We start from the raw sequence: 17,586 nt of genomic DNA, 5'->3' as shown, positions 1-17,586 counted from the left end.
CTGAGGCTGGCCCTGAGTGGCCCAGATACACGCGGTGGGTCCACCTGGGTGCAGACCTGGCAGGCCCTGTGGGGGGTGGAGGCGGGAGTAGGGGTGCTTCCTGCAGTGGTGTTTGGACTTGATAACAGCAGAGGGCATCGCTGGCATGAGGGACAGGTGACTCCGATGATGACGCTGCACCACCACAGCTGCACATCCAAAATCTTGGCGCTTCAGCAACTCCGAACCCTGAAACCGACTCACGTGTTCGCGAATGAATAAACGAAATGCGGTCCATCCATGCAGTGGAATAGCGCTCAGCCTTAGAGGGGAAGGAAATCCTGACACATGCCACAACGGGGATGACCTTGAAGACGTTATGCTGAGTGAGATAAGCCAGTCACAAAAAGACAAATACAGTACTGTGTGATTCCACTTACGTGAGATCATAATGTGGAGCAGTGAAATCGTAGAGTGGAGTGTGGGTTGCCAAGGGCTGGGAAGTGGGGAATGAGGAGTTAGTGTTTAATGGGGGCGGAGTTTCAGTTGAGGAAGATGAAAAAGTTTTGAAAATTGGTTGCACAACAATGTGAATTGTGAATTGACACTACTGAACTGTGCATTTAAAAAAGGTTAAGTTTTGTGTTCTATATTTTACCGCAATTGCTTTATTTTTTAGAAGAGGCTCTGGTGCAGTCAGTCTGGGGTGTGGGTTGGCCCTTGGGTCGTTCAGAGCACCCAGGTGATTCTGATGTGCAGCCAGGTGACAGCCAGGTCCCCGAGGGCCTCCGCTGCTCTGCCTGTCTGGTTCCCGTGGACTCACAGTGAGCGTCCCACGTTTCGGCAGCCTTTGCATCAAGGTGTTGAGTGCTCTGAGCAGAGCTTCCCTCCTGCACCTGCAGCTCTACCTCCCCTTCCACGTGTTCCCCTTGGGATCTTGCCTCTTAGAAAAACCTGAGGCTGCGTGGTCCGTAGTGGAGAGGTGGCCTTACATCCCTATCTCTGTGCCTCTTAAATGCCCGCAGGGTGCAGTGCAGCGTCCACAGAACCAGCAGAGCAGGAGCGGGAAGGACACATAATCACTGGCCATGCTCTGCCAATACCATCACCCCCATTTCTCAGGACCCTGAGACCAGGGGGCCTGGAGCTGTCCCCAAAACCACACAGCCCACAGGTGGCTGAGTTGGGCTCACACCCAGACTGTGCAGCCCCACAGCCTGCCTCCCCCTCAGACCTCACCTCTCCAGAGCCCCTTTTCTTCCAGGTCCTCTGAGCATGAAAGAGCCACCCGCACAGAGACATTCAGTGGCCACTGGAGTTGAATCCACTTGGTCACATCTCCTACAAGCTGCAGGGCCTTGCCAGTGCCGTCCCAGCTGGCACGCCGGCGGCAGGACCCGTGCAGGGGGCTGTCTATGCCCTTCCAGGACCCCATGGCTCCTCCCGTTTCCCCACCCCTGCATTTCCTCCTACCGTAAAATCACCTGTCGTTTCCTGTTGCCCCCTGGAGGCTCAGGCCTCCCCCACAGCGGCCCCAGTGGCCCCTCCGTGTAGCCTAGCCCAGTCTTTCTGGCGGAAAATGTGGCAGTCTAACTAAAGCATCAGAATGAGTAGTCCTTGATCAGAAATGCCTCTTCCAGGCATTCGTTTTAGGGAAGTGTTAAGACGTGTGACAGATTCGGCTACAGCAGTACTGGGTAAGCATCATTTTGTAACAAAATGTCCAACAATGGGCCTTCTGGTTCTGGAGGTCTGAGGAGGGGCTCCCATCCCTCATCCCTCCTGTTGGAGGGAACCGGGGGCCCGTCCGGAAGCACAGCAGGCATGTGGGGGGCTGGAAACCTGAGCCCCACAGCTGCAGGCTGGTGAGGACCCTGCCGGGCCTAGGTATGCCAATGCTGCTGCCGCTCAACCCCCACAGCTGTCTCTGGGAATTGGGCAGAAGATGTCACCCAGACAGGGACCAGAAATGGGAATCTCCTGGTCCTGTGGGCCTGTGTTTTGAGCGTCACCTCCCAGGGGGCCCAGCCCTCTCCTTTGAAGGATCTCCTCAAGCAGGGCGTCTGAAGGTTTACCAGGTGAGGCCGTGAGATGAGGGCAGCTGGCCGAGCCTCCAGGCTTTGCCCTGGAAACACCTTTACCAGCCCCTGCCCCACAGACCCTGTCTCAGGCCTTGGAGCCCACCCGTGGAGAGTCAGGTTGTCTGCCCCAAGCTAGGGAGCCAGATGCACCTCCTTCCAGCTGATCCACTAGATAGGGCAAAGCCTCCAAGCATCAGCTGCCTCCCTGTAAAGTGGGCCGGTAATACCTACCTTGCAGGCTTTGTAAAGACCCCAAATCCCATAGAAAGTGCCACAGGCTTCTGGGCAGAGAGAGCCTCAGCAAACAGTGGCATCAGCGCCATGGCAGCTAACTCTCACGATGGCAGGGCTCTGCTGAGTGAAGCCCATCCCACCTCCAGCCTCCCACCCCACCCCACCCTGTCCCAAATTGAGCCCACCTTCTCTGCCTAGCTAGGAACAGAGCAGGTCTCAGGGGCAGAGGCAGTGTCCCAGCAGGCCCTCAGCTGGGCCCCGCGGGGCTGGGCAGGGCGCAGGCAGTGGTCTTCTTGTAGCCCTCGAAGCCTCCCTCTTCCAGCCAAGCCGGCCTCTGCCTGGATATGGTTTATCCTGGCAGTGGAGGCCCCAGGGGAGGACCGGGGAGCCCAGCAGCGGGGACTGCAGAGGACAGTGTGAGCCCTGGGAGCCCTGCCAATGGGGTGCCCTCGCCCAGTCCCCCCACAGGTGCCGCTGCCTCGCGTGGTGTGACCAAGAACCCCACGGGTGTCGGGAGGCCACGGTGCTCAGTGAGATCGTGCATCCTCTGCAGGGGGCTGCGTCTCTCCAGGCAGCACCCGTGGAAGGCACCTACCATGTGCTGGTCACTGCCGCAGGGGGAGGAGTCAGAGGTGAGGAAATCTCAGTCCCAGAGCAGGGACTGGCAGCAGAGGCCAGAGATTCTTAGAGACTCCTCGACCCCAGGGGGACCAACAGCCCAGCTTGCCCAGCACTGAGCGGGCTCCAGAACACGGGGCTGGCAGTTTTCAAAGCAAGGTGAGTGGAGACCCTATCCCAGCTCTGGGCTCCTCTCCCTGCCTGTCCTACTACGGTGCTGGAGTCTCTGAGCTGGCCCCACCATGCCCTCCTAATGCCAGGTTAACGTTTCCTGCCATGCCAGTAGGTGTCTGTCACTCGGGCTCACAGACTCCTTCATGGTCCCCTGAATGCCCATGTATAGACTCCTGGAGGAGCCCGGGCATCTGAGGCCCATCCCGAGAAGAGCCCCAACCTCCTTCCCCTCCTCCAGCTCCCAGGCTCCAGCCTAGAACCTGACCCTCCAGGGCCAGCATGCTTTCCCTGGGGTCTGCGCACGAGGCCCCCTCCCTCCCACACCCCTGTCCTGGTGACCTCTCTCTCCTCACCAGATGTCCCCCCCACACCCCCTGGCAGCCTTACCCAGCCAGCCAGGGCCTTGGCTCCAGGCCCTCCCGGCAGCATTCTCTCTCCTCGCCTGACTGCAGCTGCCAGAGGAGCTGGCCTATCTCTCCTGGCAGACGCTTAGGTTCCTCGAAAGTGGCTTCTGGTAGGAGGGGTATTTTGATTCTCTCACAGGAGCTGGCCCAGGCCTGAACCAACAGATAAAGTCTTTCAGGCTCTGAAATTGACAAACTGCCACACCGGGGCACCAGGGTCCTAGGGTTCAGGGGCAAACAAAGCTGGACACCATCCCGTGGAGCCTACAGACCAGCACTGAGGGGCCAAATGGCAGCCCCCAAAACAGTCCACAGCCTAAGCTCTGGAAACGGTGAATGGGACCTTATTTGGGAAAAGCGTCTTTGCTGATGCGAGTAAGGATCTCAAGATGAGATGGCCCTGGACTGAGGGCAGGCCCTGACCCAACAGCAGCTGCCTTTACAAGAGAAAGGCAAAGGCAGACTGGAGAGAGAGAAGGCGGTGTGGGGACGGGCTGGAGAGTGCAGTGATGTGGCCACAAGCCAAGGAACACCTGGGATCCCCCAGAGGCAGGAAGGACCCTCGTGCAGGGGGTGGGGTCAGGAGGAGCGCAGCCCTGGGGACACCCAGGCTTCAGACAGGTTTGCAGTGAATTGTTTCCACAGCCTCACGACTCATACAGCCAGTAAAGAAACTGGAATTACAGTCGCTCCAGGCCAAGGACCAGCAGGAGAGGCCGGGGCTGGGAACCACGCCGAAGATAAGAAGACATAACTCCCCTTGGCCCTGTTACTCAAAAGCACTGCCTTGCTAACATTTTCTTTTTCAGGAATTTGTTTCACGTTTGGAATATATTTTCCCCTGGGTTATCAGCAGAAAACAGCCTAATGGGCGCGTCGGCGGAGCGGAGCCTGTCACCTCGTCCAGTGCCACCGCAGAGCCCTCGGCTGTGTCTCCTGCAGAGGTCACACTGGGGTCAGAACCGGGGCTGCCTTGGGCATGGGCCAGCCGCAAGGCTGTTTCTGAAACCATAAAGTCCGAGAATGCCCTGTGTTACAATTAATAAACGGCATTGTTAACCAACGTGAACAAAGCCAGCCTTCATTGCTTTATTTAGTGGCCCATTTGGTGAAGCACTTAAGAAGAGCCCTGGCCAACATACACACATCATGGTTTTAATTACATCCTGTGAATTTATTTTTCCAGAGAGAAATATTTCTCAGGGAAATGTCCATAAAAGCAGCGTTAGCAGAGTGTGATGTGTGTGTGTGTTTCCTTTAGGAAATCTGTTTAGTTTAAGTCCCAGCTTTGAGCGCCACTTTTTACAAAGACAGGGGACCTGAAGAAGGCTGCTGACCGCCCGAGAAGGCCGTGTCCCAGCGGAGAGGAAGTCCCCCGGCCACTCTGCCCTTCGTCTCTCTGGGAACCTGCCCCTCTCTCCTTTTCCACATAGGAATTCTGAATTGCTCTTGGAAGCCCGAAGTGGGCTGGGATGTTCTGTAAACCCGAGACACTTCTGCCCCACCCCCTAGCTGAGAGCCCCTCTGTGGCTGGCATTTCTCACCAGTGTGAAAAGGGCATTTTTGAAAATGGAATCCTGTTTTCATCGCTGTAAGGAAAGTCACAACTTCAAACTTTTCCAGTAGTTCCTGTTGTCCATTGAAAACATTTGTTGGAGAACTAGGCATTCTCCCCCAAACTGCTGGCATTGTTTCTTAGGTTGCCCCTCCGTTGTTAAGGCATTTAACCCCCATACCGATACTGCATCACCAAACGTCACTTGCAGGTCACTGCATCACAAGCACAATGACTCAGGGCTGGGCACTTTCTAATCTCTTCGGTCTCTGGGCCTCCTGCTTCCAGGACAGGGCTGGAATCAAGGACTCACTCTGGACAGACTGCCGGACCGACTGACAACTGACTGACTGCCGGACTGACTGACAACTGACTGACTGCCGGACTGCCAGACTGATGGACTGACTGACAGCTGACTTAGTGCCGGACTGACTGGCTGACAGACTGACTGACTGCCGGGTGACTGACTGCCGGACTGCCGGACTGACTGACAACTGACTGCCGGACTGACTGACAACTGACTTACTGGCTGATGGACCGACTGGCTGCCGGACTGACTGACTGCCGGACTGACTGGCGGACTAACTGCCGGACTGATGGACTGACTGGCTGCAGGGCTGATGACGGGAGGAGTGCATTTTTAAAAGGAAAATAAGATGTCCCCATTACACCAATCTAAGAAATGACCTCTTTTCCTTTCTCTACGTAAACTTCATGTCCTTATTCACAGGCATATAAAGTTACAAAATCAGGATCATGGTGTAGACACACATTTGTCCCCTACTTTCCTTTCTGTCGTGAACCTAATGATGCATTTATCTATATGGAATTCCTCAGGCTCTCTCAGACACAAGCAAAACAAGACGTGGTAAGAAAATCTATCTCCAGGAGCTACAGTTTCTGTACTGTGGGGAATTAGATGCCTGATGGGCCTCCTGGTGGAAACAGCTAAAATGCGGAAGAAAACGTAAAAATCCTCGTTAGAGGCATCCTCAGGCTGCCACAGAGGCCAGACGCAAAGAGAAGGCAGAAAGCTTGCAGCTTAGTGGGGCCGGAGCAGGACTCACCTCAGACTCTGCTGAGGGCTTGAGCTTCGACCTAGATGACTGCACAGGGTGCAGAAACCAATTTAGGGCAGGACTCTAACACAAAATGCTCACACAGAGCTGGCACCCGAGGGAGCCTGCCCTCAGGGTGAAAAGTAATGAGAATAAGAACAACAACAACATAAAAAAACAAAGCACAAATAACCTCATTTTAAAAACAAGCAAAATGGCTGGGCACAGTGGCTCATGCCTGTAATCCCAGTGTTTTGGGAGGTCAAGGTGAGAAGATCGCTTGCGCTCAGGAGTTTGTGACCAGCCTGGGCATCCCAATAAGACCCTGACCTCTACCAAAAGAGAAAAAAAATAGGCAAAAGACTGGAATAGGCATTTGTCCAAAGAAGATATGCCATTAAGCAATAAGCATTTGAAAAGATACTCAACATCTCTAACCTTTAGGGACATATAAATCAAAACCATAATGCAATAGCATTTTGCGCCCACTAGGATGGCTACTATTTAAGAAAAAAATAGAAAATGACAAGTGTTGGCAAAGATATGGAGAAATTGTCACTACTGCTGGGAACTTAAAATGGTACAGGCACTATGGAAAATGGTATGGTGGCTACTCAAAAAATCAAACAGAATTGCCACGTGATCCAGCAATTCCAAGTATATCCAAAAGAATTACAAGTAGGGACTTAGATGTTTAGATACCCATATTTATTTATAGCAGCATTATTCACACAGCCAAAAGGTGGAAGCAACCCAAGTGTCCATGAGTGAATGAATGGATCCACAAAACGTGGTTTATCCACATCTAGAATATTCGTCACCCTTAAACAGGAAGGAAATTTTGTGATATGCTACTATACGGATGAATCCTGAAGACATTCATGCTATGCAAAATAATCCAGACACAAAAGGGCAGATGCTATATGATTTCACTCCTGAGGTATCTAGGGTAGTCAAACTCATCAGGAGAAAGAAGGGCAGTTCAGCCAGGGGTTGGGAGAGGGGAAGCAGGGACTTCGTGATTAATGGGTATAGGGTTTCCATTTTCAAGATGAAAACCTTCTAGAGATCAGTTGTCCAACAATGTCAACACACTTAACACTACTGAAATGTACACTTAAACATGGCTGAGGTGGTAAATTATATATTATGTGTATTTTATCACAATTAAAAAAATTTTTTAAGATTACATTGAGGAGGAGGTAGAGGTAGAAGTAACAAGAACTCAAATATTGGCTCAGCAAAAAGCCTGCTCATCTCAACCTTAGCCCAGGCTGGGCTCACATGAAGCTTTGTCAGAATCCCACCAAAATTCACATTTTGGTGTTCTGAAAACTCTCAAGTATAGAACCTAAGTGACAGGAGTTCTAGGTTGCTGGTGCCCCAAGCAACTGGCAGGAGCAAATATAGTTCCTTTCTACAGACCCCTTCAACCTGGGCCTCAGATAAAGTTCCAGGAAAAATGACCTCTCATGGGGCAAAAACAGCAAAGTAAACATGGAAGGAGGGTCAGCAAAAGGGTCCTTCACAGGCTTCAGACACCGACAAGACACCGAATATGAAGCCACCGTCCATCCGTCCAGTGCTGGCTTACTGAGCCCTGTTCAAGGAAATGGACACAAAAGTGAGATAAATGGACAAAAGTCTCTGCCGCCGTGGAGTTGACACACCTGCACCCTGGCGACGCACACACGTGAGAAGGGCGCGGGAGCACCAGGCTGGGGAAGGCGTCAATTTCAACTTCAGTGTTTAAGTAGTAAAAAGCGGCATGAAAATGTGAACAAGGTTGGTATGCAACAAGATAATAAAAAGAAAAAAAGAAAAAAAAGAAAAAGAAAATGTGAGCAAGGGCCAAGAGACTTCGCAGAAAGAGCCAGTATATTTGAAAAAAGATTAGAACTTCTAAAATGAAATGAAAACAATGGTCAAAAAAAGTATGAAATGGTTGCAGTGAAAAGCATATTAGAGATGTCTGAAGAGGCAACTGGTTGTGGACTTAAAGACAGTGCTCAAGAAATCATCCTAGCTGGGCAAGGTGGCTCACACCTGTTATCCCAGAGACTCAGGAGGCTGAGGTGGCAGGATCGCTTGAGGCCAGGAGTTCAAAATCAGCATGGGAAGGAGAGTAAGACCCGATCTCTACAAAAAAACAAGCTAGCTAGGCATGGTGGCATGTGCCTGTAGTCCTAGCTACTCAGGAGGCTGAGGTGGGAGGATCATTTGAGCCCAGGAGGTTAAGGCTGCAGTGAGTTACATTCCCACCATTTTACTCTTTCTGGCCTGAGTGACAGAGTGAGACCCCATCTCTAAAAAGTAAATGAAATTTAAAAAATAAAAAACAACAGAAAATCGAACACTGCATGTTCTCACTCATAGGCAGGTGGTGAACAATGAGAACACATGGACACAGGGAGGGGAGCACCACACACTGGGGTCTGTGGTTGGGAGGACTAGGCGAGGCACAGTGGGGGGTGGGGAGCTGGGGAGGGATAACATGGGGAGAAATACCAGATATAGGTGATGGGGAGGAAGGCAGCAAACCACATCGCCATGTATGTACCTATGCAACAATCTTGCATGTTCTTCACATGTACCCCAAAACCTTAAACAATAAAATATATATATAAAATAAATAAAAACAAAATCATCCCAACTGTAGGACTAAGAGACAGAGACAGGAAAATATAGACAAGAAGTGAAGGATGTGGTGGCTGGGGTAGGAGGGTCCAAGAAGCATCTGCTCTGGAGTTCAACAAGGGAGTCAACAGAGAAGAGAGGAGGCAATATTCAAGGAGATAGGAATGACATTTTTCCAGAGTTAGAAATCGGGTATCTCATTAATAACTTCTTAGCAAGATTTAAATAAAAGCACATTTCAATGCATGTTGAAGTACTGTGACTACAGGATGCCAAAGAAAAAGATTTAAAAAGCAGCCAGAGAAAGAAGAGAGATCACATAGGAAACAAATGTAACTGAAAGCCAACTTCTCAACAGCATCAGTGGATGCCTGAATGCACTAGAATGACATCTTCAATGTGCTTTAAGAGATCAATTGTCATCCTAGAATTCTATACCCAATGAAACTATCTTTCAGGTGTGATGACAAAATAGACAAAGTTTATTAATAAAAGGAACTGGCAATAGGTGGGTCTCTTGGTGGTCACCACCTGCCAGGAAGCAGATCTTAAGATGATTTCCCAATAAAACAATAGATTAAGGAATAAGCTTTATTAGGGAAGTGATAGCAGAAGGAGGCAGACAAATACTTAGGCAGATGGGGGCAGGTCCCCAGTGAAACCTCACCTTCAAACCAAAGACAGTTTAAAGCCTGAAAGCCAAGCTACCAGTCTTGGATAAGTCCATGGATCAGATTGAGAACCTCTCTTCCCATTTGGTGTGCTTTCCTCTGATTGATCCCCACCCTTCACCTATTTTACATATGCCTGCCCTTCCCTGATTCGTTTTTTAGTGTCATGACCACCTTTGAATGGTACCTTTGTTTTAGCCTTTTTTGCATACTCACAAACCAATCACCCACACACCCCCATTCTGAGCTCATAAAAGCTCCAGACCCAGCCACACTGAGAGATAGACCACATGACCTCTGGTGGGAGACCATCCTCAAATACTATCTCCGTTGAAAGCTGTTTCATCACTCCATAAAACTCTCCACAATTCTCATCCTTCAGTTGTCAACATAATCGCATTCTTCCTGGATGTGGGACAAGTACTCAGGACCTCACTGAACTCAGGTACAAAGAAGGCAGTAACACTCTAGCCCTCTACCCTCCCCACCCACCATTAGTGCCTAGTGGCCACATCCTGCAAAAGGGAGTAGTGGCAGGGCCGGGCCAGCCCCAGAGCCATAGGCCAGAGTGGGGTAACAGGACTGACAGAGCTGTTAACACACCCTCATTTGTCAGGCTGCTGGCAGGCCTACAAGAGCTGTTAGCACACTGTAACACGCCCTCTGGGGCTTCAAGTTTGCAAGCTTCCCTGTCTGGGTGCCACTGCGTTCCCCTCATGTGGACACTAGAGTTCACTGCGGGAGTTACTTGTGACATGCCTGGTCCAGCCACAAGCCCCACACAGAGCCCACTTCTGTGCCAGTGCTTGGAGCAGCCAGCCGGACCCCATACTCACTCGCCCACACACACCCTCCAGCCAGGGGCTGAGCACGCAGTTGTGGTGGCCTCGGGATCTGCGCCAGAGTGCAACCAGGTGCGGCCCAGCAGACTGAGCAGGTGGGGCACCTTCTGTGGCGAACCTGGGGCCAAGTGAGCCAGGGCAGAGGTGTCACTGGCTGGAGGTCTCCAGCTGGTAAAGTAGCCATGAAAAATCCTGCATCAGAAGCTTACATGGCAAGTGGCAGCAAGAGACACAAAAGCAGGGAGCCTCCAACCCCCTCCTCACCCTGTTCTGCTCACACTGAGAGCTCACCTTCCAGGGAGAAGCACTGGCCCCTGTTGCTATCCTTCCAAGGCAAACAGGAAGCGACCTATTAGGAGGGGATGACTCTCTAAGGCAGCAGCAATTGGGACTTGGGTGCCAGCTGTTTTCGTTGCTGCCTGAGAAAGCCAGCTGCCCCACACTGGGGCCCCAAGGGATGCCAGGCTTGCATCACTCCCTCCCACTGAAAGAAGGCAGGCTGAGTGGGGGCGGGGTGGTTTTAACTGACTCTCTCCAGGCCACCCTGAGCGAGCTTCTAGGGCTCCCTTCAGACAATTCTGCTGTTGCATCCTGTATCCCTTAAAGGAAATTCTAAAGGATCAACTTTAGAAAGATGGAAAAGGATCCCAGATGGAGGGTATTTGATGCAAGAAGGAATAATGAATGTACCCCCATAAACATATGCACCTACTATGTACCCACAAAAATTAAAAAGAAAAAGAAATCATGAGCAGATATTGGTAAGTAGGTAGATAAATTCTGACACACCTTGGCTGCCTAACAGTAGAATGTTTAATTTGTGAGTTTAAAAACAGGGTAAGTCAGGCATGGTGGTTCACGCCTATAATCCCAGCACTTTGAAAGGTGGGCAGATCATGAGGTCAGGAGATCGAGACCATTCTGGCCAACATGGTGAAACCCTGTCTCTACTAAAAAATTAGCTGGGCATGGTGGTGCCATGCCTGTAATCCCAGCTACTTGGGAGGCTGAGGCAGGAGAATCCCTTGAACCAGGGAGTTGGAGGTTGCAGTGAGCCAAGATCGTGCCACTGCACTCCAGCCTAGTGACAGAGCGAGACTCCATAAAAAAAAAATAAACCACAGGATAAAATGGAAACACTGGACAATATAGCATATAAATTAGGATTGTCCTTGTTTTATTTGAAGAAAGCTAAAGAAGTGATTAAGCTTAGAGTTCGCATACTGCCAGTGTTAAAGCAGCCACCGTAACGATTACAGTAACGATCATATAATAGACAAACTCTACACTAGGAAGATCTAGGAAAAATAAATAAGAGGATAAAACCTTTTTGTCTCCCAAACAAGTCCAAAGAAACGAGGTTGAGAAAAAACAAGTGGGAAAAAAAGCACTTAGTAAGATAGTATAATAAATCCAAATGTGATAAACCCTCTCCAGGTAAAAACAAAGACTACTGACTTTAGGGTTTTTTTGTTTTGTTTTGTTTTGTTTTGTTTTTTTGTTTTTGTTTTCTGTTTTTGTTTCTGTTTTTGAGACAAGGTATCTCTCTGTCACCCACGCTGGAGTGCAGTGGCATGATCTTGGCTCATAGAAACCCCTGCTCCCCTGCCCCCCCTGCCCCTATGTTCCCTGCCCACTTGGGCTCAAGCGATCTTCCCACCTCAGGCTCCAGAGTGGCTGGGACCATGCAGGCATGCACCACCACACCATTTTGTGTGCTTGTGCATGTGCGTGTGTGTGTGTGTGTATTTTTAGTCGAGATGGGTGTTGCCATGTTGCCCAGGCTCATCTCAAACTCCTGAAATCAAACAATCAGTCTGCCTCCGCCTCCCAAAGTGCTGAAATTACAGGCGTGAGCCACTGTACCTGGACCTGACTCAGTGTTTATAAAAGACACAGTTAAAATATAAGAATTCAGAAAAATTTAAAGCAAAGGATGGAAAAATATATGAGCCAGAAAAAGCTGCAAGGAGAAATAAACTATTCGTCATAGTACTTGGGAGACTTTAAAACACCTAAAACACCTCTCTCAGTAAGTGATGAGTCCTCTCAGTAAGTGACGAGTCCAATAGAAAAACATCTATTAGTATACAGATTTGTACAAAATAGTTACAAGCTTGACAGAAGGGCACATACGCGACAGCACCGTGCCCAACAATATGAAGCTACAGATCCTTTTCAGAACTATAGAGAGCATGAAAATGGCACTTGCTGCTGAGGAGATGGAGAAACTGGAACTTTTGTTCGTTACTAGTGGGAATGCAAAGTAGGATAGCCACTAGAGAAAACAGGACGCCAGTTCCTGAAAAGATTAAATCCAAAATTACCAGCAATTCTGCTTCTGAGTATACACCCCAAATAAGTGAAAACAGGATCTCAAAGACATATTTGCATATCCATGTTCACAGCAGCATTATGCAAATAGCCAAAAGTTGGAAATAAGCCAAGCTTTACCGATGGATGAGTGGGTGCATAAAATGCGGTCTATATATACAACCGAATATTATTCTCAGCCTTAAAAAGAAAGGAAATGCTGCCCATGCTACAACATGGATGAGCCTTGAGGACATTGTGCTTAGTGAAACAAGCCAGTCACGAAAAAGATAAATACTGTATGATTCTATTCATAAGAGGTTCCCAGGGCAGTTAGATTCATAAACACAGAAAGTAGAACGGTGGGTACAGGGGCTGGGGGTAGGGGAAATGGGAAGTCATTGTTTAATGGATACAGAGTTTTAGTTTTGCAAGGTGAAAAAGTTCTAGAGATCAGCTGCACAGCAATGTGAATGTACTCAATGCCATTGAGCTGTACACTTAAAAATGGTTAAGATGGTAGGCCAGGCAGGGTGGCTCACATCTGTAATCCCAGCACTTGGAGAGGCCAAGGTGGGTGGATCACTTGAGGTCAGGAGTTCAAGACCAGCCTGGCCAACATGGCAAACCCCTGTCCCTACCAAAAATACAAAAAAAAAAAAAATTAGCCAGGTGCGGTGGTGTACGCCTGTAGTCCCAGCTACTCAGGAGGATGAGGCGTGAGAATTGCTTGAACCTGAGAGGTGGAGGTTGCAGTGAGCTGAGATCGTGCCACTGCATTCCAGCCTGGGCAACAGAGACTCTGTCTCAAAAAAAAAAAAAAAAAAAGGTTATTTGTGTTACGTGTATTTTATAGTAAAAAAATATAATGGTATGTCAAAATACTGTTTTTTTAATTATATGGAATGCTTCAAAAATCGTGTGTGTCATCCTTGTGCAGAGGCCGTACGCATCTTCTCCGTATCATTCCATCTAGCACGGCGAGCAGAAAATGCTATTTGTTAAGCCCAATAAAGTGAGTTGTGAAAAAAATATATGGCACTTTTATGAAAGTGACCATGTTGTGGGGCCATAAAGGCAGCCTCCACACGGTTCAAAGCATCAGAATTGAGCAGGCCACATTCTCTCACCAAGATGCAACCAAATCAGAAATCAATAATAAAAAGCCCAGGAAAAAAAAAACAGAAGCATGTGTTTCATAATGTGCTAAAGAAGAAATTATTATAGAAATGAGAAAGCATATGCAACGGAACTAAAATAAGGTGCCCATCCAATGAAATTTAAAATCATGGTTAAGAGAACATCAGTTAGTGACAGGGAAGAAAGGTAGTAAAATTGTTTACTGAATATAAAGTCAACATTACGTAACACTGCAAGCAGCATAGTCCCTATGGTATAAACGTGTGCTTCTGTGTATGTGTTACACAGACAACAGATCGTAATAGACAAGATGGTAATAGACAACACACACACACACACACACACACACACACACACGATGAGAAAATGGATACACACCAGCAACTAGCATTACAAGCTGGTCAATTTTGGAAGGTGGGATTTACAAGGGATGCTTATTTATGTACTTCCTCATGCTGTTTTCTAGATGAATTAATATGAATTCGGTGATCAGAAAGGAAAACAATAAAGGTAACTGAGACCCAGCAGCAGGGGCTGGGGAACCACACGCCCCCAGGGCCCACCTCCTGTCCTCTCAGTGCTGCTGCAGGACGGACACCCATCACATGAACACAATAAACCACAAGACATTGGGTGCCCAGGGGAAGACACCAGAGACCCCCCACTCTGCCTTCGGGGGGAAGGATGCCAGCCGGCAGGACCCTCGGTAGGGGCGGCCTGGGTTCCGTCCCCAGATTTGCCGAGGCCAGTTCTGATCTGTCTGCAAGGCCTCCCACTCTCCGTCCCCTCTCCCGCCACCCATTCTCAGGCTCTTGGCTGGTTCTGGAGCCCCCAGCTGAAGGTTTTGGCCCCCTGAGAGCACCTCAGTACCCAGTTCCCTGGGGCCTGCTGAACCAAGGAGAGGAAGGCCACATCCAAAGCTCCTAAAAGTGTCTGTTCACAAAAACAGAGCCTGTGGGAGCTGTAAACTCAGAGGCTGTTTGACGGGGAAGCAGGACAGGTGTAGTCATTTGGAAAGCAACCAGCATACCTTCCATGCACACCCCCAGCCCAGCCCTCCCGGAGCCAGGGAGCCGGCCCTTTACACAGGCTTGGGGACTCAGGGAGAAATGTAACTTGGAGAACCTGTTATGTTAGGAGATGATCTTGGAAGGGAGGGCAAATCCCCAGCGACCCCGAGGATTTTCAGGGGCTGCTCTGGAGCGGGAGGAGGTTTCACTTTTCCAGGGGGCCTGAATTCCTCGACCTCCCACAGGGGTGAGAGCTGCAGCTTTAAATGACACCCTGCCCAGCTCTCCAGTCGGAGAGGTCCAAAACCAGAGACAGTGCTCTCCCCTCCTGGGAGAAGGAGAATTAGAATTTTTTTTTTTGAGACAGAGTCTCACTCTGTCACCGAGGCTGGAGTGTAATGGCATAATCTCGGCTCACTGCAACCTCTGTCTCCTAGGTTCAAGCGATTCTCCTGCCTCAGCCTCCCAAATAGCTGGGACTACAGGTACATGCCACCACACCCGGCTAATTTTTGTGTATTTTAGTAGAGACAGGCTTTTCATCATCAGCCAGGCTGGTCTTGAACTCCTGACCTCACGATCCACCCACCTCAGCCTCCTAAAGTGCTGGGATTATAGGCGTGAGCCACCATGCCCAGCCTAGCAATATTAATAATAAATAAGAAATTTCACCAGAGTGTACTTACAGACACCTAGATGGTACATATATTTTTATTTGTGTATCTATTTTTTCATATGGAAAACCAAATGTCCCAGCAGCATTACTGAATAGGGACCATTTCCCCTGCTTGATCTGCAATGCCAGTATCAACTGCAGTATACCAGGTTTCCAGATATGCTCATTTGTGGCCTAATGGGACCACCGTCCTATATGCTGTCCCTTGTTCACTGAACTGTGTGAGACGTGATCGTACAAAATACACAATACTCTTTACGACAAATTCCACAGAGCTAATGGATTCTCACAGAAGGCTTCTGATTTTTGCTTAATTCTCATATACATAGCCAACCTGTGGTTCCAATGGACGAGTTCAGTTCTGACACGAATGCCTGTTATTTTCATTTCTTTTAACAAGTAAGAGTAAAGCTAAACAGCCGAGACTTACCTAGGAACCGCGCCTGTCTGACAAGGGGCCAAGGGACCTCTTTGTTGCATTGCATAAGCTTCTGAATCTTGGAAGAATTTTCCTCCACTTGCTTGGTGCTAGTCACCATGGAATAGCTATGGACACAGCTGTGACATTTACCTCATGTTTACCGCATTCCTTCCACCTGCCTTCACACTATCGTCACTTTCTTAAGATGGAGTCTCCTTTTGTTGCCCAGGCTGGAATGCACTGGCTGGTGTGATCTAGGCTCACTGCAACCTCTGCCTCCTGGGTTCAAGCAATTCTTCTGCCTCAGCCTCCCAAGTAGCTGGGACTACAGGTGTGCGCCACCACACCCGGCTAATTTTTGCATTTTTAGTAGAGATGGGCTTTCACCATGTTGTCCAGGATGGTCTTGATCTCTTGACCTCGTGATCCGCCCACCTCAGCCTCCCAAAGCGGTGGGATTACAGGCATGAGCCACCGCGCCCGGCAACGCTATCACTTTCTTAAAATTAGATAACAAAACAACAAGTCAAGCCCTGACTTGTGGCATCTGTCCATTTCCAAGCTATAAATCCTCCTGCCTTGGGCAAATGTGATTTCACTGGGCTTGGAGTTTTAAGAGATGCACAATGGCACACACCCAGGATTTCCCCCGCTGCGGGTACAAGATAGAAACCACCTCAGGGCACAGACACGAGGAAAATGTAAAATAACTAGTTTTCAGTATTCCTTACCTTTGTATTTTAATGTAATTGCTCATAACATTCCTGTACATTTAACTCTCACTGTTCAGCCAGCCCCAGCCCATGAGTGCCCCTCGAGCCCTGTTCCTGGTGCCCAGGCCCTTGCCGTGCCAGCCAGGAGCAGAAGGCTGTGGAGGTTGGAGAGGAGAGTGGCTAAGCATGGCCTGGAGGTCACCATGCAGCCGTGGACGCCCCACTGGCTGCGTCCTGCCATGCTCATCTTGGAGGTTACGGGGACCTTAACTCAGCCCAACTCACCCCAGAGACCACTCTGCTCTTTATTTATTTTTGAGATGGAGTTTTGCTCTTGTTGCCCAGGCTAGAGTACAATGGCGGGATCTCAGCTGACCGCAACCTCCGCCTCCCAGGTTCAAGCAATTCTCTTGCCTCAGCCTCTCCAGTAGCTGGGATTATAGGCATGTGCCGCCATGCCGGGCTAATTTTGTATTTTTGGTTGAGACGGAATTTCGCCATGTTGGTCCTCGAACTCCTGCCCTCAGGTGATCCACCCGCCTCAGCCTCCCAAAGTGCTGGAATTATAGGCGTGAGCCACCGTGCCCGGCCACTCTGCTCTTTATATAAATCATGACCTTTTAATTTCACTGCTAGGGAGTCCAAGTATTTTACCACTACAAATGGATGTTTTGGCAGGTATAAAAATCAGCAAAATATAGAATAAACATTGTCTGTGCAGATTTACAGGCAATGGGAGAGAGCCATCGCAGAGGAATAAAGGCCTGGCTCACAAGCCTTGCCCATGTGACTACGTGTTTAACTGAGGCCGAGAAGTAACCGCAGCTCAAGAGGCGTCTGAGAAGAGCCTCCGCACACAGCACCACGGCCTGCAGGACCCAGGCCGACGTGCTGACGGAAGGTTTGGATTTTGCAGCGATCGAACGAGTTTAATGCTAAAAATCTGTGGTTTAAGAGATTTTATTTGAAAGTTCTTTTTTTAAAAGCATCCTGGTGTTTGTATTGAAACTGTCCCAAAGACGCTTTTCTTTAGAGCCATAATCCCTGGAAATGGAAAACC

The 17,586-nt window shown here is 49.3% G+C and overlaps 1 non-coding gene across 1 annotated transcript; it reads right to left on the bottom strand.

Annotated features, from left to right (window-relative positions):
- Positions 1–13,460: 13,460 nt before the first annotated feature.
- LOC119472581 lies at positions 13,461–13,562 on the bottom strand. Its single transcript, XR_005201729.1, has one exon. It is a non-coding gene; the product is annotated as a U6 spliceosomal RNA (small nuclear RNA).
- Between the last annotated feature and the right edge of the window lie 4,024 nt (positions 13,563–17,586).

Source organism: Cebus imitator, unplaced genomic scaffold, assembly GCF_001604975.1.
Source record: "Cebus imitator isolate Cc_AM_T3 unplaced genomic scaffold, Cebus_imitator-1.0 Scaffold106, whole genome shotgun sequence".
Lineage (NCBI taxonomy): Eukaryota > Metazoa > Chordata > Mammalia > Primates > Cebidae > Cebus > Cebus imitator.
This window is presented reverse-complemented; position numbering and strand designations above follow the sequence as displayed.